This window comes from Nerophis lumbriciformis, linkage group LG17 (genome assembly GCF_033978685.3).
Source record: "Nerophis lumbriciformis linkage group LG17, RoL_Nlum_v2.1, whole genome shotgun sequence".
NCBI lineage: Eukaryota > Metazoa > Chordata > Actinopteri > Syngnathiformes > Syngnathidae > Nerophis > Nerophis lumbriciformis.
The window spans coordinates 36,570,747-36,597,825 of NC_084564.2; the positions used below are offsets into that span (position 1 = coordinate 36,570,747).

At 41.5% G+C, this 27,079-nt stretch overlaps 1 protein-coding gene across 1 annotated transcript in view; it reads left to right on the plus strand.

Moving 5' to 3' along the window:
* The first annotated feature begins 1,087 nt into the window (after nt 1-1,087).
* lrfn1 (leucine rich repeat and fibronectin type III domain containing 1) overlaps nt 1,088-27,079 on the plus strand; it is a 706,779-nt gene continuing 680,787 nt past the window's right edge. Inside the window, exon 1 of the mRNA XM_061973170.1 lies at nt 1,088-1,787. The gene's annotated coding sequence lies outside the window, so the exon portion shown is untranslated. The remainder of the gene's footprint in view (nt 1,788-27,079) is intronic.

The window sequence follows — 27,079 nt, forward strand, 5'->3', positions numbered from 1 at the left end:
TTATTAAAAAAAAAACAGTTTTTCCAACGTATTCAATTTTAGACGATTTCTTTCATTGATTGATTGAGACTTTTATTAGTAGATTGCACAGTGAAGTACATATTCCGTACAATTGACCACTAAATGGTAACACCCCATTAAGTTTTTCAACTTGTTTAAGTCGGGGTCCACTTAAATTGATTAATGATACAGATATATACTAACATCATAATACAGTCATCACACAAGTGAATTATTTACATTATTTACAATCCGGGGTGTGGGATATAGAGAGGGGGGGTTAAGTTTGGTTGTTATCAACACTTCAGTCGTCTCTTCTTAGTTATTATTTCTCCGGCTGTAGAAAAGACCCGCTCACAGGGCACAGAGGAGCCGTCAGTGCGACACAGTTCGCGTATCGGTCACGTGACCAAAACAGCTCATGATCGGTCACGTGACTTTCTAAAAGCGGTACGCGCACCGACACAGGGTTTCGCTCTATGAGCTCGACGCATGCGCCGATGCATCGGTGTTGCCGGACCCATCACTATAGCATGAAGCATAAACAGGGCATGATAATGACAGCGGTATCAGAGTTAGCAGAAGTCAATGTCGCCAGCCAGACTAACTGAAAGTGACAGGCTTAAATAGTAGTGATCATGATTAACGAGTCCAAAAACGTGAACAGGTGAAACTAATAAGTTGTCACGGAAACAAAACAAGCAGGAGTGCACAACCAGGAACTAAAAAGAGTCCAAAAACCAAAACAAAACATGATCAAAAGACTTGACAATACCTATAATTTTTTACATTTTAAAGCATTTATCGCCCGATATTATCGGACATCTCTATTTAAATCAATCCCTCTATAATTAATACATATTTTGCTATTTCCATGATTTTCGAACAGATTTTTTATTTTTTTTCCTGCATCCTTTATAGGTGTTTTTTTTTTTTTTTTTTGTAAATGCAATCAACATTTGTATCACTTTGGTGCACTGCTGCACCGTGCACGAACAGAGTCCTCGAGTCTGTGTCCACCTACCCCCCCTCTCCCACCTCCCCCTCATCCTCCTCCTCCTCCTCCTCCTCCCCCTCCAGACATCATGGCGTGACAGCAGCCTCTCTCATTTTTTCGCAGGTGTTCATGTGGCGCATTGCTCTCCTCTCTTCTCCCGGGGACGGCGGGTCTTCATCACCTCCATCGTCTTCTTCTTCTTCTTCTTCTTCTGCAGCCTCCTCGTTTGATGGTGCACGGATGCGAAGTCAATGCGTGCACGGCCACGCGTAAGAGCGAGAAGAAGACGAGTGAAGGAGAAGGAGAAGAAAAAAAAAAAAAAGAAAAAAAAAAAACACACAACCCACGGTGTCACCCAAAAAACCTTGGGCGGGATTCCATCGTCGTACGTTGCGCACCCGGCGACGGGAAGTTAGAGGAGCTTCATAGACTTGTTTTTTTTTTCCCCCGTACCATCTTTTTTCCTGTCTCTGCGTCTCTTCCCTGCACTGCGATCCTTGCACACGCGTGGGATTTATTGGAAATACCAAACCGAACCTCATGCGCATTGGTCCTTGAACGCATCACCGGGCGCAACGCTCCTTTTTTAGAGGGGGATTGTTTTAATCCTCATCCAAAAAAAACAACATAATTGACACAGCAGGTGACACTTTTGGATCTTTCAGATTTGCTTCAATAAACTGCCTTTTATTTTTATTTATTTTAATTTTTTTTGGAACCACCATCATCTTGGAGGGAATTTTGGAATAAATGAACCCTGAGCATCAACTCTTCATTAGAGTTACTTTCGGTAAGTGCAGAGGGAGCCCTGCAGGCACTTCCATGGCGCATGGTTTATGCATGCTTATGATTACAGATGTGTGCGTTTACTGTTTGGATTCACATGAGGCTTCAGGCTTGTGACATGGAGTCGTCACAATGGATGCGAGTGTCTTATGGTCTGGGTAGTCCTCCGGGGGTTGCTGTGGACCGCATCACCCCGGATGCTTGGAACACGCTGCACATGGCTTCCCACGGAATGAAAAAAAAACCTTCCCGGGCGTGTCTGCGTCCACTGAGCGTCGAGTGGGACTTTTGCTAAATTAGCAGAAGCTCGGAGATCATCCGGAGTGCGATGATTCATAAAAAGTGTCCCAGGGAACTTGTTCGCAGTGTCCCATTTTTTTTAAGCCAAGGCACATTTTTTTTTCATTAAAAAATACGGCAGAAAAGGTTAAAAAATATGAAATTCCCCCGGGTCGTCGTGCCTTATTTTGACTTCCTCGGTGTTTTCCATTGTGTAGTGTTTTAGTTCTCGTCTTGGATTGATTGGTATTTTGGCCCTTCCGGTTTTGTCGGTGTTTTCCTGTAGCAGTTTCATGTCTTCCTTTGAAGACTAGTTAAGTTGTCGCTATCCTCCTTTGTGTGGACATTGTTGACTGTCATATCGTGTACGGGATGCGCTTTTTGGACGCCGTAAGTTTTTGCTGTCGTCCAGCGTTCTGTTTCCGTTTACTTTTGTAGTAGAAAGTCCAAATCTTAAACAGGAATTTATCACAAGAGTTTTATTTACCCATAATCAAATGGTACAAGGTTGGATTGAATTGAATTGAATAGAAGAAAAAGCCCCTAGACTTGGTCTAACTTGGTTATTTGCATGTTTCCTTGGTGGTTCAAGGGCCAGCTGTTTTGAATCTGCTTACTCTGCAACATTCTTGGATCCCTTCGCCATAACAATCAAGATATCTTGTACAATGTCAGGGCGACCATATGCTCAACTCTTACATGCTTAGCAATCTTCTCCTTCTAGCTTATGCATCAATCGAACAACAAAATAGAAAAGGTGAAAAGGGCAGAAATTCCACTACACTTTGGAGCCAGTTCAGTTTTTACTTTTGTTCCACCGGCAGAAAAGGTTAAAAAACTGAAACTCCACCGTGTCGCCGTGCCTTATTTTGAGTTCCTTGGTGTTTTCCTGTGTGTAGTGCTTCAGTTCTCGTCTCGCGTCGCTATTTCGGTGGCCCTTACGGTTTTGTCGGTGTTTTCCTGTAGCAGTTCCATGTCTTCCTTTTGAGCGCTAAGACTAGTTAAGTTGTCGCTATCCTCCTTTGTGTGGACATTGTTGACTGTCATGTCGTGTACGGGATGCGCTTTTTGGACGCCGTAAGTTTTTGCTGTCGTCCAGCGTTCTGTTTCCGTTTACTTTTGTAGTAGAAAGTCCAAATCTTAAACAGGACCAAAAGTGAATTTATCACAAGAGTTTTATTTACCCATAATCAAATGGTAAAAGGTTGGATTGAATTGAATTGAATAGAAGAAAAAGCCCCTAGACTTGGTCTAACTTGGTTATTTACATGTTTCCTTGGTGGTTCAAGGACCAGCTGTTTTGAATCCGCTTACTTTGCAACATTCTTGGATCCCTTCGCCATAACAAACAATGAAGATATCTTGTACAATCAGGGCCGGCCCGTGGCATAGGCCGTATAGGCAAATGCTAAGGGCGCCGTCCATCAGGGGGCGCCACGCCAGTGCCACAAATGTTGGAGAGAAAAAAAGAAAAAGAAAAAAGTTGGTACTATTATTTCTAAATACAAAAAATAATCCCACGTTAATTAAAATGCAAAGTAAAGCCTATTTAATAGAAATATTATTTGTTACAACATTACGCCCCCTCCCCCCCCTCTCCCCCCGCACGGTGCGCCCCCTCCCTTCCCATATCATGACTCTTTTTGGACGTCACCACATCAAAAAATCAACACAAGATGTCAAAACGGCCAAAACTGTCAGGTGCCCAGGGAAGAAAAAAGAGAAAAGAAGAGGAGGAGAAACGAGAAAAGACAGAGGTAGCAGGTGAGCCGAACATGAAATTATTTGTCTGTTACAGAATGTGATAGTAACCCGGCTTTTTAGCATTAAGCTAATGTCACATGATTCGGCAATTGCTAATCAATAAATAGCTAGTTCTGTTTTAACGTCGGGTTAATATTGTGGAGGGGGCTAAATTGTTATGGAAAATAATAATGTAACGTTAGGTAATTACAGTACTCCCACCTTACATTTTTCAGGGACATTTGTATTAGATCTTTTAAGCAGCTGTTTTTTGTTTACATTGTTATTGCCTTCTGGTTAGCTATGTTTGCCCTGCAGGTAATAGTCACTTTTCCACCCCTTTATATATTAGGTATAGTTGTAAGTAAAAAAAAAAAAGGTCAAAGACAAAGCTATTCGGTTTCTTGTGAGTATATACACTTCACTGCCGATGTGGGGGGGCGCCACCTAAAATCTTGCCTAGGGCGCCAGATTGGTTAGGGCCGGGCCTGTGTACAAAGTCGGGGCGACCATATGCTCAACTCTTACATGCTTGGCAAACTTCTCCTTCCAGCTTATGCATCAATCAAACAACAAAATAGAAAAGGTGAAAAAGGCAGAAATTTCACTACACTTTGTAGCCAGTTCAGTTTTTACTTTTGTTCCACCGGCCGAAAAGGTTAAAAAAATGAAACTCCACCGGGTCGCCGTGTCTTATTTTGAGTTCCTTGGTGTTTACCTGTGTGTAATGCTTTAGTTCTCGTCTCGCGTCGCTATTTCGCTGGCCCTTACGGTTTTGTCGGTGTTTTCCTGTAGCAGTTTCATGTCTTCCTTTTGAGCGCTAAGACTAGTTAAGATGTCGCTATCCTCCTTTGTGTGGACATTGTTGATTGTCATGTCGTGAAAGGATACGCTTTTTGGACGCCGTAAGTTTTTGCTGTCGTCCAGCGTTCTGTTTCCGTTTACTTTTGTAGTAGAAAGTCCAAATCTTAAACAGGAACACAAGTGAATTTATCACAAGAGTTTTATTTACCCATAATCAAATGGTACAAGGTTGAATTGAATTGAATAGAAGAAAAAGCCCCTAGACTTGGTCTAACTTGGTTCTTTACATGTTTCCTTGGTGGTTCAAGGGCCAGCTGTTTTGAATCCGCTTACTCTGCAACATTCTTGGATCCCTTCGCCATAACAAACAATGAAGATATCTTGTACAATGTCAGGGCGACCATATGCTCAACTCTTACATGCTTAGCAATCTTCTCCTTCCAGCTTATGCATCAATCAAACAACAAAAAAGAAAAGGTGAAAAGGGCAGAAATTCCACTATACTTTGTAGCCAGTTCAGTTTTTACTTTTGTTCCACCGGCAGAAAAGGTTAAAAAAGTGAAACTCCACCGTGTCCCCGTGCCTTATTTTGAGTTCCTTGGTGTTTTCCTGTGTGTAGTGCTTCATTTCTCATCTCGCGCTGCTATTTCGGTGGCCCTTCCGGTTTTGTCGGTGTTTTCCTGTAGCAGTTTAATGTCTTCCTTTGAGCGCTAAGACTATTTAAGTTGTCGCTATCCTTTGTGTGGACATTGTTGACTGTCATGTCATGTACGGGTGCGCTTTGTGGACGCCGTAAGTTTTTGCTGTCGTCCAGCGTTCTGTTTCCGTTTACTTTGTAGCCAGTTCAGTTTTATTTTTGTTCTGCATAGCCAGGTGCATACTTGCCAACCTTGAGACCTCCGAATTTGGGAGAAGGGGGGATGTTGGGGGGTTGAGGTGCAGACAGCATACCCCTTCCCCTTCGAGCTGTCCTGGATGAAATGAAATGATTTTTTTCCATTAATTTTGGAACTTGCGAGCGTATTTTTTCTTCTTACTCGTCGTCGCCATGTCTCTTCTTCGTTCTTCTGCTATCGTCTCCTTCTTGTTGTGTGTGCAGTTGTGCACTGAGCTTCAAAAGCCGTAGATGTTATTGTAGGGTCTCGGAAGAGTTAGTGCTGCAAGGGGTTCTGGGTATTTGTTCTGTTGTGTTATAGTGCGTATGTTCTCCCGAAATGTGTTTGTCATTCTTGTTTTGTGTGGGTTCACAGTGTGGCGCATATTTGTAACAGTGTTAAAGTTGTTTATACGGCCACCCTCAGTGTGACCTGTATGGCTATTGACCAATAATGCCTTGCATTCACTTGTGTGAGTGTGAAAAGCCGTAGATATTATGTGATTGGGCTGGCACGCAAAGGCAGTGCCTTTAATGTTTATTTGCGCTCTGTACTTCTCCCTACGTCCGTGTACCACTCCGTACAGCGGCGTTTTAAGAAGTCATTCATTTTACTTTTTGAAACCGATACCGATAATTTTGGATATTACATTTTAAAGCATTTATCGGCCGATAATATCGCCAGTCCGATATTATCGGCCATGTCTACTGTCATGTCATGTACGGATGCGCTTTGTGGACGCCGTAAGTTTTTGCTGTCGTCCAGCGTTCAGTTTCCGTTTACTTTGTAGCCGGTTCAGTTTTACTTTTGCTCTGCATAGCCATCCCTATGCTTCATTGCCTTTTGGTTTAAGCATTAAATACCTTTTTACCTGCACTCTGCCTCCCGCTGTGCTCTGCGTATTGGGGTCACGACAAACCAATCCTCGTCTCACCCTACACATTCCGACTTTTATCTCTGCAATCACCCAGTAGACATCAGCAACAACACATGCCATGTGGAGGCAGCCGGGTTGTAAATCTATAAGACCGAGGCGAGGTTAGATGTCAATAAGCTTACGCCGAAGTCGAGAGAGCGACCGCCTTTCCCGGATTTACCCGGATCCCAGACATCCCCAAGGGGGGGGACAGGATGTAGCGTTAGGTGTGTTGGCCACATCGGGGTGTGCGTAGCACTCTGCTGCAGTTCGGGAGTGAAAAAAAAAAACCCAAACATGACAGCCGGCTGCATGTAGCGAAAGCGTGCCTCCTTTACCACCAGTTCCACGATGACCATCTTTCCACGGCTGTCGCCTGAAATTGCACAGCTAGATGAAAAATGACCGTGTGTTGTGACACGTGCTTATTTTGGGGGGCTGAAAGCTATGAAAAAAAAATATGCATGAGACGTAAAGAAAAACAACAAAAATACCCGAGCATGTAGTGTAAAAAAAAATAAAAAATTGTGCATTCACAGCAAATTGCTGGCACAGATGGTAGAGCATCATCAATCAATCAATGTTTATTTACATAGCCCTAAATCACGAGTGTCTCAAAGGGCTGCACAAGCCACAACGGCGTCCTCGGCTCAGATCCCACATCAGGGCGAGGAAACATAAGAAACCTTGGAGGGGACCGCAGATGTGGGGACCCCTCCCCCTTGGGCGAACGGAGCAATGGACGTCGAGTGGATCGAGCATAATATTGTGAGAGTCCAGTCCATAGTGGATCTAACATAATAGTGAGAGTCCAGTCCATAGTGGATCTAACATAATAGTGTGAGAGTCTACTACATAGTGGATCTAACATAATAGTGAGAGTCCAGTCCATAGTGGATCTAACATAATATTGTGAGAGTCCAGTCCATAGTGGATCTAACATAATAGTGAGAGTCCAGTCCATAGTGGATCTAACATAATAGTGTGAGAGTCTACTACATAGTGGATCTAACATAATAGTGAGAGTCCAGTCCATAGTGGATCTAACATAATAGCGTGAGAGTTTAGTCCATAGTGGATCTAACATAATAGTGAGAGTCCAGTCCATAGTGGATCTAGCATAATATTGTGAGAGTCCAGTCCATAGTGGATCTAGCATAATATTGTGAGAGTCCAGTCCATCGTGGATCTAGCATAATAATGTGAGAGTCCAGTCCATAGTGGATCTAACATAATAGTGAGAGAGTCCAGTCCATAATGGATCTAACATAATAGTGTGAAAGTCCAGTCCATAGTGGATCTAACATAATAGTGAGAGTCCAGTCCATAGTGGATCTAACATAATAGTGAGAGAGTCCAGTCCATAATGGATCTAACATAATAGTGTGAAAGTCCAGTCCATAGTGGATCTAACATAATAGTGAGAGTCCAGTCCATAGTGGATCTAGCATAATATTGTAAGAGTCCAGTCCATAGTGGATCTTACATAATAGTGAGAGTCCAGTCCATAGTGGATCTAGCATAATATTGTAAGAGTCCAGTCCATAGTGGATCTAACATAATATTGTGAGAGTCCAGTCCATAGTGGATCTAACATAATAGCGTGAGAGTTTAGTCCATAATGGATCTAACATATTAGTGTTAGAGTCCAGTCCATAGCGGATCTAACATAATAGTGAGAGTCCAGTCCATAATGGATCTAACATAATAGTGTTAGAGTCCAGTCCATAGTGGATCTAACATAATAGTGTGAGAGTCCAGTCCATAGTGGATCTAACATAATAGTGTGAGAGTCCAGTCCATAGTGGATCTAACATAATATTGTAAGAGTCCAGTCCATAGTGGATATAACATAATAGTGTGAGAGTCCAGTCCATAGTGGATCTAACATAATAGTGTGAGAGTCCAGTCCATAGTGGATCTAACATAATAGTGAGAGTCCAGTCCATAGTGGATCTAACATAATAGTGAGAGTCCAGTCCATAGTGGATCCAACATAATAGTGTGAGAGTCCAGTCCATAGTGGATCTAACATAATATTGTGAGAGTCCAGTCCATAGTGGATCTAACATAATAGTGGGATAGTCCAGTCCATAGTGGATCTAGCATAATAGTGTGAAAGTCCAGTCCATAGTGGATCTAACATAATAGTGAGAGTCCAGCCCATAGTGGATCTAACATAATAGTGTGAGAGTCCAGTCCATAGTGGATCTAACATAATAGCGTGAGAGTCTAGTCCATAGTGGATCTAACATAATAGTGTGAGAGTCCAGTCCATAGTGGATCTAACATAATAGTGTGAGAGTCCAGTCCATAGTGGATCTAACATAATAGTGTGAGAGTCCAGTCCATAGTGGATCTAACATAATAGTGTGAGAGTCCAGTCCATAGTGGATCTAACATAATAGTATGAGAGTCCAGTCCATAGTGGATCTAACATAATAGTGTGAGAGTCTAGTCCATAGTGGATCTAACATAATAGTGTGAGAGTCCAGTCCATAATGGATCTAACATAATACTGGGAGAGTCCAGTCCATAGTGTATCTAGCATAATAGTGTGAGAGTCCAGTCCATAGTGGATCTAACATAATAGTGAAAGTCCAGTCCATAGTGGATCTAGCATAATAGTGAGAGTCCAGTCCATAGTGGATCTAACATTATAGTGAGAGAGTGCAGTCCATAGTGGATCTAACATAATAGTGAGAGTCCAGTCCATAGTGGATCTAACATAATAGTGTGAGAGTCCAGTCCATAGTGGATCTAACATAATAGTGAGAGTCCAGTCCATAGTGGATCTAACATAATAGTGTGAGAGTCCAGTCCATAGTGGATCTAACATAATAGTGTGAGAGTCCAGTCCATAGTGGATCTAACATAATAGTGAGAGTCCAGTCCATAGTGGATCTAACATAATAGTGGGAGAGTCCAGTCCATAGTGCCATCCATCCATCCATTTTCTACCGCTTATTCCCTTTTGGGGTCGCGGGGGGCGCTGGAGCCTATCTCAGCTACAATCGGGCGGAAGGCGGGGTACACCCTGGACAAGTCGCCACCTCATCGCAGGGATCTAACATAATAGTGAGAGTCCAGTCCATAGTGGATCTAACATAATAGTGTGAGAGTCCAGTCCATAGTGGATCTAACATAATAGTGAGAGTATGATATAATCGAGAGAATGCCAAGAGTGTGCAAAGCAGTAATCAGAGCAAAGGGTGGCTATTTTGAAGAATCTAGAATAAAAAACATGTTTTGAGTTATTTCACCTTTTTATAGTAAGTGTTAAGTTTTAGTTTTGTCACTGTGTTGCAATATTGGACACTATTTTTTTTTCCTGTCCAACTACAAAAAAGATGAATACCTTTAGTAAGAAAATAAGAAAGTAAAGAATTGTAAATTATGTGAATTGTGAATGATATTTATATAGCGCTTTTCTTTAGTGACTCAAAGCGCTTTACATAGTGAAACCCAATATCTAAGTTACATTTAAACCAGTGTGGGTGGCACTGGGAGCAGGTGGGTAAAGTGTCTTGCCCAAGGACACAACGGCAGTGACTAGGATGGCGGAAGCGGGGATCGAACCCAGAACCCTCAAGTTGCTGGCACGGCCGCTATACCAACCGAGCTATGCCGAAAGAAAATATAAGGTTGCGGGCCAAAGAAAATTGACGTGGAGGGCAAGATCTGGCCCGCGGGTCTTGAGTTTGACTCTTGTGCACTACTATGTGCTGACTAGCTATGGAAGCCTGTAGCTCAACCTTCAAATTACCTCATCAATGTTTTGTGGAACATGATTGACAGGAGATGGCCGCACATACACTATATTGACAAAAGTATTTGGCCACCCATCCAAATGATGAGAATCAGGTGTCCTAATCACTTGGCCCGGCCACAGGTGTATACAATCAAGCACTTAGTTGTTTCTACAAACATTTGTGAAAGAATGGACCGCTCTCAGGAGCTCAGTGGTTTCCAGCGTGGAACTGTCATAGGATGCCACCTGTGCAACAAATCCAGTCCTGGATTTTCCATCTGGCAATCTGATGGACTAGTCTGGGTTTGGAGGTTGCCAGGAGAACGCTACATTTCGGACTGCATTGTGCCGAGTGCGAAATTTGGTGGAGGAGGAATTATGGTGTGGGGTTGTTTTTCAGGAGTTGGTTTCAGTGAAAGGAACTTTGAATGCTCCAGGATACCAAAACATTTTGGACAATTCCATGCTCCCAACCTTGTGGGAACAGTTTGGAGCGGGCCCCTTCCTCTTCCAACATGACTGTGCACCAGTGCACAAAGCAATGTCCATAAAGACATGGATGACAGAGTCTGGTGTGGATGAACTTGACTGGCCTGCACAGAGTCCTGACCTGAACCCGATAGAACACCTTTGGGATGAATTAGAACAGAGACTGAGAGCCAGGCCTTCTCGACCAACATCAGTGTGTGACCTCACCAATGCGATTTCGGAAGAATGGTGGAAAATTCCTATAAAACGCACTCCGCAACCTTGTGGACAGCCTTCCCAGAAGAGTTGAAGCTGTAATAGCTGCAAAAGGTGGACCGACATCATATTGAACCCTATGGGTTAGGAATGGGATGGCACTTCAAGTTCATAGGTGAGTCAAGGCAGATGGCCAAATACTTTTGGCAATATAGTGTCATGTCTGTGTGATCATGTTTTGTTTTAGTCATGTTCGGTTTTGTTTTTGGACTTTTTGTGCACCATAGCAACCATTAGTTTTCACCTGTCACGTCACGCACCCGTTTCACGTTTTGAGTCACGCACCTGTTTTCACTAATCATGTCTGTAGTATTTAAGTTCATTGTTTTCAGTTTGTCGGGCTGGCGACATCCGGATTCATACCCCTGTCACACTCTGTTTACCTCTGCGCACTTCATAGTCCATGCCAAGTAAGTTTTTTTGTTTATTAATGCCACAGTTAGTGTTTTTGTTTAATTGTTCACTGTTTCTGCCTATGTGCAAGTTTTGTTTTCAATAGCCTAGTTTGGTACCTCCGCCATTGTGCGCGCTTTTCGTTTGTTCCTTTTTGATATATAATATTAAATAAAACATGTACTTACATTCCCGTCTCGCCCTAGCCAACTTTCCGTTGCCTTCCGGAAAAGCAAACACCCAGGACCAAGTCGTGACATATAGTGTATATGGCCCTACGGTAAATGTACTTTTTGCGGCCCGCCACAAGTAAATCGAGGCAAAATGGAGTGCACAGACGACGCCTATTCCACGGGAGTTTGAGCTTCAGTTCGTTTTTAGCGCAATACTGTACAAGCATTAAAACAGGATCGCATTGCATTAATATAAAAACACATAATGATAAAATATTATACACATTAAATATAATATATATAATAAATATGAACAAATAATTGTATTTGTTTTAAAATGTGTCGTACATGTGTGTCAGTGGAAAATTACATATGGGAATTGTCAACCTTTTAGTGCATTGACAAATAGAATACTGTATGTATCCACCGGTGCTCTATAGCAGTGTTTTTCAACCTTTTTGGAGCCAAGGCACATTTTTGTTAATTTAAAAAATGCGGGGGCACACCACCAGCAGAAAACATAAAAAAAATGTAAACTCTGTAGTTGTTATTGACAGTAAAAAGTCATTGTTGCAATTGTTGGATATGAATTCAAACCATAACAAAGCATGCATCAATATAGCTCTTGTCTCAAAGTAGGTCTATTGTCACGACCTGTCACATCACGCCCTGACTTATTTGGAGTTTTTTGGTGTTTTCCTTTGTGTAGTATCTTGCGCTCCTATTTTGGTGTCTTTTCCTGCGTTGTCGGCATTTTCCTGTAGCAGTTTCATGTCTTCCTTTGAGCGCGACTCCCCGCACCTGCTTTGTTTTTAGCAATCAAGACTATTTCAGTCGTGCGGACGCTATCCTTCTTTGTGTGGAAATTGTTGATCGTCATGCCATGTACGGGTGTACTTTGTGGACGCCGTCTGCTGCTATACACGCTGTAAGTCTTTGCTGTCGTCCAGCATTCTGTTTTTATTTTGCAGCCAGTTCAGTTTTAGTTTCGTTTTCCATAGCCATCCCTAAGCTTCAATGCCTTTTTTAGGGGCACTTGCCTTCAGTGTTGGGTTAGTTACTGAAAACCAGTAACTAGTTCCAGTTACAAGTTACTTTATTTCAAAAGTAACTCAGTTACCTACACCAAAAAGTAATGTGTTACTTTGAAAAGTAACTATTTTGGGGCTTGGTTGGGGGCGTGGTTAAGAGTGGAGGAGTATATTTACAGCTAGAATTCACCAAGTCAAGTATTTCATATATATATATATATATATATATATATATATATATATATATATATATATATATATATATATAAAAGAAATACTTGAATTTCAGTGTTCATTTATTTGCACATATACACACACATAACACTCATCTACTCATTGTTGAGTTAAGGGTTGAATTGTCCATCCTTGTTCTATTCTCTTGTCACTATTTTTCTAACCATGCTGAACACCCTCTCTGATGATCCATTCAGCATTCTGCTTCATCTCCTTGTTGTGTGCGCAGTTATGCACTGCACTCTCTAAAAGCCCTAGATGTTATTGTCACATATGCATGTACAGTAGATGGCAGTATTGTCCTGTTTAAGAGTGTCACAAGACAAACTGCTTTACGGTAGACGAAAACGTGACTGCTGTTGTTGTGTGTTGTTACCGCGCTGGGAGGACGTTAATGAAACTGCCTAACAATAAACCCACATAAGAAACCAAGAACTCGCCCTCGATCATTCTACAGTTATAACGTGATTGGGCAGGTACGCTGTTTATATTGTGGGAAAGCGGACGTGAAAACAGGCTGTCGACACGTCACTCAGGTCCGCATGGAGCTGACGGGGGCGTAGCCTCCAGCTCCGCCTGAATTTCGGGACATTTTCGGGAGAAAATTTGTCCCGGGAGAGGCGCTGAATTTCGGGATAACTTGTTAGTAAACACAGACACACCTCCTCCCACACACTCACATACACACAGACAGCGCGTGCACCTCTTCCTTGTCGCCTCTTCCGCAGCGCTCCAATAAAACACACTCATATCTTCTCAGTTTCTCGCCGATACTACATAAAAAATAACGTAAAATAACGCAGTAACGCATCATGTAGTAACGGTAACTGAGTTACTGAATATAAAAAAATAACGCGTTAGATTACTATTTACTGCCGAAAGTAACGCCGTTACAGTAATGCGTTACTTTGTAACGCGTTAGTCCCAACACTGCTCGCCTTTTGTTTATTTTTTGGTTCATGCATTAGATACGACGTTTACAAAGAAATTAGCTACCTGCTACCACCTACTGATATGGAAGAGTATTACACGGTTTCTCTGCCGAGCTCAAGACAGCATTGACACTCAATTTGCAGATTGTAATTACCAGTGACGTGCAGTCACTAGAGGCAGGTGAGGCAGGGCCTCACCTGCCATCATGGAAAGAAAAAAAAAGTAAAAAGAAAAAAATAAAATTAAATTGTTATATGTATCCAGTGATTATACTATAAAGTTATTTTCCATTTAACTTCACCAGTTTTAGATTATTTTTATTCAAAATCGCTGAATTTTCACATTTGCCGTTCAAATACTGAGAAGAGACGGTGCGGTGATCAGCAGCCAGTTGAGGCACGTCACTCAGTTGTGCCTCAACATGGATTGCGCAATGACTCGGCTAACTGCTGGCCTGCTGTGCAGTGAGACCGTATTGCTATATGAATTATATTATACATTTCCATAGTTTAGTTAGCTGAGGTATATAATGTACAGTGTATTTTGTCAACAACTGTATGTGTGTAACGTATGTCTTGTGCTGAGCAATCATAAAACTGCTGCGAAGACGCACTGTGTGAGGCTCGCAGTAATCCCGCCTCCTGGTGGTAGAGAATGCACTCCCGCCGTAGAATGCACCCCCTGACGGGAGTGTTGTATCAACTAAAGCCCACACTTAAACTTTCCACGTGCAAGATTGAATCTATTTAAAAAAGTTATTTAATAAGAAGCCAAAAAGTGCAAAAACAATAATGTTCGTGTTGGAGGAGTTGTGAATGACTGCAGGGCCACAACATTAGGTACACCTGCAGACTGCAGCACTGATTTCATATTTCATTCATTCACAACTCCTCCAACACGAACATTATTGTTTTTGCACTTTTTGGCTTCTTATTGAGCTGCTGCATTTTTTGGTTGGGTTGTTTATTTCTTTTGAGTAACTTACTTCTACATTTCTAAAAGGGGAGGAATGTAATAGAGTGATCTATGTTTGTCTGTTGCCATCTCCTGGTTAATGTTGGCTATAGCGTACTGTGGTTACTTTTTGGTTGGCCAACGATTTACGTGGTGTTGCGCACCTGACGTCAAGTGTGTTGAGTCTGTTCTGAAGTCTACAGTAAAGAGACGTACTTCATCACCTCGCCTGGTTATTGCCTCCAACCCAATATATTACATAAAGGTAAGACCATAATAACGTTTTTTTTTATTAAATGTGCTTTTTTGTGTGCTACAGTTTGTATGTGTAAAGTTAAAGTTAAGTTAAAGTACCAATGATTGTCACACACACACTAGGTGTGGTGAAATGTGTCCTCTGCATTTGACCCATTCCCTTGATCACCCCCTGGGAGGTGAGGGGAGCAGTGGGCAGCAGCGGCGCCGCGCCCGGGAATAATTTTTGGTGATTTAACCCCCAATTCCAACGCTTGATGCTGAGTGCCAAGCAGGGAAGAATGCTGGTATGAGCTTTTAAACATAACCCGTTAACTTCTGCCAATCAAATGGTGAATAAGATACTCTTTTAAGGTTGTAAATCTGACTGTGATGAAGTCAGTGCCTCACCAGCCATCAACCTCCCCGCACGTCACTGGTAATTACTGGTTTGCATAAAATATTTTCAACCCAAATAGGTGAAATTACATCATCTCCCACGGCTCACCAGACCGTATCTCTCGATATGCTCATGTTGTGCGCTGCAGCAAGTGGCTGATGACGTCCCTTCGACGTGTTGCAGGATGTTACAGAATGCGGCTCGCAGCACTTACCGCCACGCGTCGGGCCTAATGCAATCAGGCAGGAGGGTCGTTATCATTTCCATGCATTATTGAAAAAATGTTAGCATGTTTGGCAGCGCGAGCAGCTCAGCTCAGTTTTGACAAAATGTACGTGCGATGTATTAGGTGTCTACTTTGGGGATTTGCTTTATAGGGGCCTGGGGGTAAAGGGGGGGGCGAGAGTAATGGCTTCTCTCACTTGCCATTCTGTTGCGTGGTGTTACAGCTGCTGCACATTGCGCCGGTGTCATGTGTCGGCGTTATGAAATCGGGACCAGATGAGGGTTATCAGACACTGCGGGAATGAGAGTGCGGCAGGCAAGGACCGGCTATTGATCTGCTGGAATAAAAAGACTGAACAAGAGAATATAGAAAATCCTGCCTTTGTGCTTATTGTGCGTCTGTAGACATTTGCGACGCTTTACTTGCAGGCTGACTGAAACATTTTTCACAAGCATGGTGCTTTTTTTTTAACCGTCTGCAGCTTTTAGTAGGCTTGGTCTTCATAATGCCTGTTTCCAACAAGCGCTACAGCTCGTCGCTCTATGCAAAATGTGATTATTATGTCACCGTCACACCATTTGGCCATCAATGTACTACATTCTGCACTGTTATTGACATACTTGCCAACCTTGAGACCTCCGATTTCAGGGGGTGGGGGGCGTGGTCGGGGGTGGGGCGGGGGGTGTGGTTGTGGGCGTGGTTAAGATATATATATATATATATATATATATATATATATATAAGAAATACTTGACTTTCAGTGAATTCTAGCTATATATTTTTATTTTTTTATTTATTACATATATATATATATATATATATATATATATATATATATATATATACGTATACATATATATATATATATATATATATATATATATATATATGTATATGTATACATATATATATATAAATAAATAAATAAAATAAATACTTCAATTTCAGTGTTCATTTATTTACACATACACACACATAACACTCATCTACTCATTGTTGAGTTAAGGGTTGAATTGTCCATCCTTGTTCTATTCTCTGTCACTATTTCAGAACACACACATTATACAAATATACATTATAAAATCAATAAGAAAACGGGAGCTCTAATTTGGGAGTCTGAATTAGGATCAGAAGTTCCTATATAAACATTGCGCACTCACGTCGCCATTTTGTATTGATTACTGCAGCTGTGCACTGGATCCATTCACAAATACAAACTACAACTCACAAACACTTTAGAGTTAGGCTCCACCATCAGAATGTGTACTTAAACTTATAAAGATCACATGGATATTATTCAGTGAGTTGATTCACCAAAACTAACCTGTTATACAGGAGGAAAAAGCACACAGGACGTTTCAATTGTTCACAGACAGCTCCAAAAACGAATTCAAACCACAAAATAAAATAAATGAATAAACACAAAAATGTGACACATTATGGGTGGGTCACATATGCATGTACAGTAGATGGCAGTATTGTCCTGTTTAAAAGTGTCACAACATTGCTGTTTACGGCAGACGAACTGCTTTACGGTAGACGAAAACTTGACTGCTGTTGTTGTGTGTTGTTACCGCGCTGGGAGGACGTTAATGAAACTGCCTAACAATAAACACACATAAGAAACCAAGAACTCGCCCTCGATCATTAGCTGTTTATATGGTAGGAAAGCGGACGTGAGAACAAGCTGTCAAAACGTCACTCAGGTCCGCCTGAATTTCGGGAGATTTTCGGGAGAAAATTTGTCCCAGGAGGTTTTCGGGAGAGGCGCTGAATTTCGGGAGTCTCCCGGAAAATCCGGGAGGATTGGCAAGTATGGTCATTGATGATATTTGTGCATTTTAGGGCTGCAGCTATCAATGATTTCAGCAATCGAATAATCCATCAATTAATCAAGTACCGTATTTTCCGGACAATAAGGCGCACTTAAATTTTTTTTTTTCCCCCCATACTTGCCAACCCTCCCGGATTTTCCGGGAAACTCCCGAAATTCAGCTCCTCTCCCGAAAACCTTCCGGGACAAATTTTGTCCCGAAAATCTCCCGAAATTCAGGCGGAGCTGGAGGCCACACCCCCTCCAGCTCCATGCGGACCTGAGTGACGTGTTGACAGCCTGTTCTCACGTCTGCTTTCCCACAATATAAACAGCATGCCTGCCCAATCACGTTATAACTGTAGAATGATCGAGGGCGAGTTCCTGGTTTCTTATGTGGGTTTATTGTTAGGCAGTTTCATTAACGTCCTCCCAGCGCGGTAACAACACACAACAACAGCAGTCAAGTTTTCGTCTACCGTAAAGCAGTTCGTCTGCCGTAAACAGCAATGTTGTGACACTTTTAAACAGGACAATTTGGCCATCATTGTACTACATTCTGCACTGTTATTGATGATATTTGTGCATTTTAGGGCTGCAGCTACCAATGATTTCAGCAATCGAATAATCCATCAATTAATCAAGTACCGTATTTTCCGGACCATAAGGCGCACTTAAAAAAATTTTTTTTCTCCCATACTTGCCAACCCTCCCGGATTTTCCGGGAGACTCCCGAAATTCAGCTCCTCTCCCGAAAACCTCCCGGGACAAATTTTCTCCCGAAAATCTCCCGAAATTCAGGCGGAGCTGGAGGCCACGCCCCCTCCAGCTCCATGCGGACCTGAGTGACGTGTCGACAGCCTGTTCTCACGTCTGCTTTCCCACAATATAAACAGCATGTAGACATCCACTGTAATGATACCAAGTACAGGAGCGTATCCAGTCGATAAGGCGAAAATTGCAACAAGAAACATATGTTTAATGTACCATAATATTTTTTATTCAAATAATAATGCCATTTTTGTGGTCCCCTTTATTTTTCGAAAAGTATCGAAATACATTTTGGTACCGGTACCAAAATATTGGTATCAGGACAACCCTAGGTAGTACAGTGTTGAGGATCTTAAAATGTGTTTTGTGGCAATTCCAAGTTTGACCATAGCATCAGTTGCTATGTAGAGTAGTGCTATCCATTAGCAGACTGCATTGCCAAATTATTAACTCTACCTTCCTCTTATGCGAGATCCACCCGGTAATGGGGCCATATGAATCTCTTCCCGACTGTAAGTTGATCTACATTTCTTTTTTTGTTTGTTTTCTTTAATGTTAATAGGGCATACTTGCCAACTCTCCCGGATTTTCCAAAAACCTCCCGAAATTCAGGCCGAGCTGGAGGCCACGCCCCCTCCAGCTCCATGCGGACCTAACCTGTTTTCACGTCCGCTTTCCCACAATATAAACAGCATGCCTGCCCAATCACGTTATAACTGTAGAATGATCGAGAGCGAGTTCCTGGTTTCTTATGTGGGTTTATTGTTAGGCAGTTTCATTAACGTCCTCCCAGCGCGGTAACAACACACAACAACAGCAGTCAAGTTTTCGTCTACCGTAAAGCAGTTCGTCTGCCGTAAACAGCAATGTTGTGACACTTTTAAACAGGACAATTTGGCCATCACTGTACTACATTCTGCACTGCTATTGATGATATTTGTGCATTTTAGGGCTGCAGCTATCAATGACTTCAGCAATCGAATAATCCATCAATTAATCAAGTACCGTATTTTCCGGACAATAAGGCGCACTTACATTTTTTTTTTCCCCCATACTTGCCAACCCTCCCGGATTTTCCGGGAGACTCCCGAAATTCAGCTCCTCTCCCGAAAACCTCTCGGGACAAATTTTGTCCCGAAAATCTCCCGAAATTCAGGCGGAGCTGGAGGCCACGCCCCCTCCAGCTCCATGCGGACCTGAGTGACGTGTTGACAGCCTGTTCTCACGTCTGCTTTCCCACAATATAAACAGCATGTAGACATCCACTGTAATGATACCAAGTACAGGAGCGTATCCAGTCGATAAGGCGAAAATTGCAACAAGAAACATATGTTTAATGTACCATAATATGTTTTATTCAAATAATAATGCCATTTTTGTGGTCCCCTTTATTTTTTGAAAAGTATCGAAATAAATGTTGGTACCGGTACCAAAATATTGGTATCAGGACAATCCTAGGTAGTACAGTGTTGAGGATCTTGAAATGTGTTTTGTGGCATAGCATCAGTTGCTATGTAGAGTAGTGCTATCCATTAGCAGACTGCATTGCCAAATTATTAACTCTACCTTCCTTTTACGCGAGATCCACCCGGTAATGGGGCCATATGAATCTCTTCCCTACTGTAAGTTCCATCCATCCATCCATCTTCTTCCGCTTATCCGAGGTCGGGTCGCGGGGGCAGCAGCCTAAGCAGGGAAGCCCAGACTTCCCTCTCCCCAGCCACTTCGTCCAGCTCTTCCCGGGGGATCCCGAGGCGTTCCCAGGCCAGCCGGGAGACATAGTCTTCCCAGCGTGTCCTGGGTCTTCCCCGTGGCCTCCTACCGGTCGGACGTGCCCTAAACACCTCCCGAGGGAGGCGATCGGGTGGCATCCTGACCAGATGCCCGAACCACCTCATCTGGCTCCTCTCCATGTGGAGGAGCAGCGGCTTTACTTTGAGCTCCCCCCGGATGACAGAGCTTCTCACCCTATCTCTAAGGGAGAGCCCCGCCACCCGGCGGAGGAAACTCATTTCGGCCGCTTGTACCCGTGATCTTGTCCTTTCGGTCATAACCCAAAGCTCATGACCATAGGTGAGGATGGGAACGTAGATCGACCGGTAAATTGAGAGCTTTGCCTTCCGGCTCAGCTCCTTCTTCACCACAACGGATCGATACAGCGTCCGCATTACTGAAGACGCCGCACCGATCCGCCTGTCGATCTCACGATCCACTCTTCCCTCACTCGTGAACAAGACTCCGAGGTACTTGAACTCCTCACAGCCTTATGTGCTGTGTGGTGTGACCGCACCTGTTTTTATTAGCACACACAAATTGGCACAATCACCCTACGGACACATTTCAGCTGTGCGTGTCAGCCTTCAAAAAATGAAAACGGCCGTTTAGGAAATAAAAGACAATTAGGCTAAACGCAATATTTGAGGGCACCTCTTAACATGTATAAATAAACCTTAATTAACCAAAAAATTAATATAATAATAAATAATAATATAAATCAAATTAATAAAGTCAAATTACAAATAAGGCAACAAAAGAAATATCCCACGCTTCTCTTTTGTAAAGTACATGTGTACAGCCGATATGGGCATCTACATAAACAATATGATTTGCCTGAGAAGCTGGACAGGACAAAAAAAATAAATAAAAAAAATGAATTATTTGATTAATCGATCGGGATATTCGATGGAATACTCGATTACTAAAATATTCGATAGCTGCAGCTCTAGTTTTGTGGACCAAAACACTGCAATTAATTGACAGAGGTGTTGATTGGAGCATTTAAAACATGCATAGTTTAGATTTGCAGCAGTGGAGAAGTGGCATGAGAAACGAAAAAAAGTTCAAAAGGTCATTGGCCTTGTTAGGTGAGTAAATGTGGCTTGAAAATCCCCCCCCGCTAATTTACAGACTGACTGTTTTGCATTCATACTGAGTGGAATACACAGCAATTCATGATTAATGAATGTTGTGCTGCTCACTCTTGGCCTTGGTGTTGTACCCCGCAAGCCAGCAAAGGAGAACAGGGAAAATAAGTGCCAATTAGGTAATCGTGAGTCGACACAATTGGATAACTGCTTTTCCTGTATTTGGAAATGGTCTAATTACCACTAGTTAAATGATCAAAGGAGCAAGCCCCCTCAAGAAGTAAAAACTGCCGGCTGTGGAAAATGACCAAAAAATAAAAATACATGAAAAAAAAAACCTTTAAAGTTCTAAAAGGTGTAACAACATGAAGCAGGAGCAGGAACAAAAGATAAGGACTAAGTCGAAATATTTGCCGCTGTGAAATTCCAATAAAAATGTTGTATTAAGGCAGACCTGGGCAAATTAAGGCCCGGGGGTTGTGAAGCTTTTCAATTTGGCCCGCCGGACATTCCCAAATTATTAGGGCCCGCATGGCCCATTGTAAAAGGAATCCCAACGGGAGTCCTTTTGCAATGGGACATAAGGACCTATTGAATTTGTAAGGTTTTATTCTTTATTATTATTATACCAGCCGCCTCTTTGAGCTGTAATTTGACCCACTTAACATGCTTCAAAACTCACCATATTTGACCCACACATCAGGATCTGCGAAAATTGCTTTTTGATAAAAAAACTGAACCGCAAAACTCAAAATTGCGCTCTAGCGCCCCCTAGGAAAAAAAAAAAAACTAGACTGCCTGTAACTCTCACTAGGAAGGACGGAGAGACATGAAAAAAACCCTATATATATATATATATACATATATATATATATATATATATATATATATATATATATATATATATATATATATATATATATATATATATATACATATATACACACACACACACATAAATATATATATATATACACACATATATATAATATATATATATATATATATATATATATATATATATATATACGTATATGTGTATATGTGTGTGTATATATATATATATATATATATATATATATACGTATATGTGTATATGTGTGTGTATATATATATATATATATATATATATATAGATATATATATATATATACGTATATGTGTGTATATATATATATATATATACGTATATGTGTATATATATGTATACATATTATTTATATATATGTGTATATATATATATATATAAATATATATATATATACATATGTGTGTGTGTGTATATATATATATATATATATATATATATATCTATGTGTGTGTGTGTATATATGTATATATATATATATTTGTATATGTGTGTATGTGTATATATATAGCTATACACACATATGTATACATATATATACATATATGTATATGTATATATATATATATATATATATATATATATATATATATATATATATTCATAAGTATATATATATATATATTAATATATATATATATAAATATATATATATATATATATATATATATATATATATATATATATGTATTTATGTGTTTGTGTGTATACATAGTATATATGTCGGAATGAACTGGAAAGACTGAAGCATTGTTGATTGCATGAACAAAAGCACTGGTGGTCTGGTAACTAAGGGAAACAGGATGTGATCAGTGAGCAATGGGAGGGACACGCTAAAACAGCCAATTGCGTAACAGTATCAACTATCCATTTTGGTTGCGCCATATTGCTGTCTCACTGTTGATTCTCTGCATGGAAAGAGAAGAGAAATGAAAAACGAGTGCTGCAGAGAGTGAAAACATTGTGGATATCTTAACAGTTTTGGATTTTTTTGGATTTTTTTGGAATCAATTATAATCACCATTGTTTGCCGCTTTTCAGGTTTCCTTCTACACAAGTACACCGTGAAGTACCCAATAACCTTAAAGGATTTTGATTGGCCCATTTTTTTTGTATTTTGGGTTCTCTGCTTATCGGCTCCACCATGAACAAGTGAGGCGATTGCATGAAGTCTATCAAACACGCGACGTCGCTGGAGTCAATAGATCAAACACGCGGGGGCCGCACGTGTTTGCAAACATTCAGTCGATTAAACAACAATGGGAGAGAAGCGACATAAAGCTCTCCAGAAGCACTCCGCATACAAAAAAAATCCGCGGCGTTCGAGCACGTCTGAATTAAAGTCTCATTTACCGCCACGGGAACGTGAACATGCACCGTTTCAGCCGACGACTGCTGCGGCAGGTAAGCGGCCGAGGCTCCAAAAGCGAGCCACTCAGTGCTGCATGATGAGTGTCACATGTCAACCGGAGCCATAGGGGTGTGACCAGAATGGAGACGGAAGGGGGGCCGGGGATGGATACTGAAGGACGTTCAGGGAGAGGCAAGCTGTCTGCCTGAGGGATGCAGATTGACATTAAGTTGTTTAAGGAGGCGACTGAGCTCATGCTTGGAGGGATGATATTGAGCACCAAGCTGAGCTCAGTAAGCAGCTGTCATAATCCGGACATATAATTTCATTAAAGCGATCCACTTCCGCTCGAGTCCTGACATAGATATTCAATTTGGATCGTAAGTTATGACCAGAAGGTCCGATGTGGTGCGATCGTTCCGATAAGATTTGGTGGTAGCAGGCCATTAAACGCCTTCAGGATAAAAAATAAAAAAAACGTTTTGTCACGTTTCGTGTCGCAAAACGCAGAGACGGTAGGTAAAAATAAAAATAAAAGTGCAGCAGGGAAGTGCACGGAAAGAAATAACTTTCTCTGGAAAAAGTACCAATGATTGGCACACACACACACTAGGTGTGGTGAAATGTGTCCTCTGCATTTGACCCATCCCCTTGTTCACCCCCTGGTGTCAAGACGTGGTTTTTGCCTACTGCGGGGTCGTTCTCCCAGGAAGGCAAACGGACGACTCCGGACAGGACTTGCAGGTAGAAACATGATTTAATTTTAAGAAACACTCAACGAGGTACAAAACAGAAAAACAACCCGAAGGCAAGCGTGCCTATCGCACGCGGAAGCCAAGGCAAAAACTTGGGACATGAAACTATAGACGTGAACCTCACGGAACTGTGGCATGAAACAAACACAAAACTGTGGCATGAAAGAACTAGCATTAACTATGGCATAGAACAAACACGAAACTGTGGCATGAAACAACTAGCATTAACTATGGCATAGAACAAACACGAAACTGTGGTATGAAACAACTAGCATTAACTATGGCATAGAACAAACACGAAACTGTGGCATGAAATAACTAGCATTAACTATGGTATAGAACAAACACGAAACTGTGCCATGAGACCAATACGAAACTGTGGCATGAAACAACAACATTTGACCCATCCCCTTGTTCACCCCCTGGTGTCAAGACGTAGTTTTCGCTTACTGCGGGGTCGTTCTCCCAGGAAGGCAAACGGACGACTCCGGACAGGACTTGCAGGTAGGAACATGATTAAATTTTAAGAAACACTCAACGAGGTCCAAAACAGAAAAACAACCCGAAGGCAAGCACGCGAAAGCCAAGGCAAAAACTTAGGACATGAAACAATAGACGTGAACCTCACGGAACTGTGGCATGAAACAAACACGAAACTGTGGCATGAAAGAACTAGCATTAACTATGGCATAGAACAAACACGAAACTGTGGCATGAAATCAATACGAAACTGTGGCATGAAACAACTAGCATTAACTATGGTATAGAACAGACACAAAACTGTGGCATGAAACAACTAGCACTAACTATGGCATAGAACAAACACGAAACTGTGGCATGAAACAACTAGCATTAACTATGGCATAGAACAAACACGAAACTGTGGCATGAAATAACTAGCATTAACTATGGCATAGAACAAACACGAAACTGTGGCATGAAACAACTAGCATTAACCATGGCATAGAACAAACACGAAACTGTGGCATGAAACAACAACATTTGACCCATCCCCTTGTTCACCCCCTGGTGTCAAGACGTGGTTTTCGCTTACTGCGGGGTCGTTCTCCCAGGAAGGCAAACGGACGACTCCGGACAGGACTTGCAGGTAGGAACATGATTTAATTTTAAGAAACACTCAACGAGGTACAAAACAGAAAAACAACCCGAAGGCAAGCGTGCCTATTGCACGCGGAAGCCAAGGCAAAAACTTGGGACATGAAACTATAGACGTGAACCTCACGGAACTGTGGCATGAAACAAACACGAAACTGTGGCATGAAACAACTAGCATTAACTATGGCATAGAACAAACACGAAACTGTGGCATGAGACCAATACGAAACTGTGGCATGAAACAACTAGCATTAACTATGGCATAGAACAAACACGAAACTGTGGCATGAAAGAACTAGCATTAACTATGGCATAGAACAAACACGAAACTGTGGCATGAAACAACTAGCATTAACTATGGCATAGAACAAACACGAAACTGTGGCATGAAATAACTAGCATTAACTATGGCATAGAACAAACACGAAACTGTGGCATGAAACAACTAGCATTAACTATGGCATAGAACAAACATGAAACTGTGGCATGAGACCAATACGAAACTGTGGCATGAAACAACTAGCATTAACTATGGCATAGAACAAACACGAAACTGTGGCATGAAACAACTAGCATTAACTATGGCATAGAACAAACACGAAACTGTGGCATGAAACAACTAGCATTAACGATGGCATAGAACAAACACGAAACTGTGGCATGAAACAACTAGCATTAACTATGGCAGTGGTTCTCAACCTTTTTTCAGTGATGTACCCCTTGTGAACATTTTTTTAATTCAAGTACCCCCTAATCAGAGCAAAGCATTTTTGGTTGAAAAAAAAAAGAGATAAAGAAGTATAAGTTTCTGATTTATTAAATTGTATAACAGTGCAAAATATTGCTCATTTGTTGTGGTCTTTCTTGAACTATTTGGAAAAAAAGATATAAAAATAACTAAAAACTTGTTGAAAAATAAACAAGTGATTCAATTATAAATAAAGATTTCTACACATAGAAGTAATCATCAACTTAAAGTGCCCTCTTTGGGGAGTGTAATAGAGATGCATCTGGATTCATGAACTTAATTCTAAACATTTCTTCACAAAAAAAGAAATCTTTAACATCAATATTTATGGAACATGTCCACAAAAAATCTAGCTGTCAACACTGAATATTGCATTGTTGCATTTCTTTTCACAGTTATTTTTGACGGACATTTAAAAAAAAAAATCTCACGTACCCCTTGGCATACCTTCAAGTACCCCCAGGGGTACACGTACCCCCATTTGAGAACCACTGAACTATGGCATAGAACAAACACGAAACTGTGGCATGAAATAACTAGCATTAACTATGGCATAGAACAAACACGAAACTGTGGCATGAAACAACTAGCATTAACTATGGCATAGAACAAACACGAAACTGTGGCATGAAATGACTAGCATTAACTATGGCATAGAACAAACACGAAACTGTGGCATGAAACCAATACGAAACTGTGGCATGAAACAACTAAGACTTACGTAGTCCAGGCATGAGGCAAACAACTAATGACGCCCGGACGACTGACTGGCAAAGGCAGGCTTAAATAGTCCTCTGATTAGGAGCAGGTGCACGTCCCGAACACCAGAGGCAGGTGAAAATCATAAGTAGCCATGGTAACTAAAACAAACTCAGGTGTCAAACAGGAACTAAAAGAGTCTAAAACTAACAGAACATAACAAAAACGTGATCCGTGATCCGGATCATGTTTTTGTTATGTTCTGGGAGGCGAGGGGAGCATTGGGCAGCAGCGGTGGCCGCGCCCGGGAATCATTTTTGGTGATTTAACCCCCAATTTCAACCCTTGATGCTGAGTGCCAAGCAGGGAGGTAATGGGTCCCATTTTTATAGACTTTGGCATAACTCACAACCTACCGATCTCAGGGCGGACACTCTAACCACTAGGCCCACTGAGTAGGTTAATTAGTCAATCAATCAATCAATCAAAGTGTATTTATATAGCCCTAAATCACAAGTGCCTCAAAGGGCTGCACAAGCCACAACGACATCCTCGGCTCATATCCCACATCAGGGCCAGAAAAAACTCAACCCAATGGGATACAGTTTTTTTTCCCTAAAG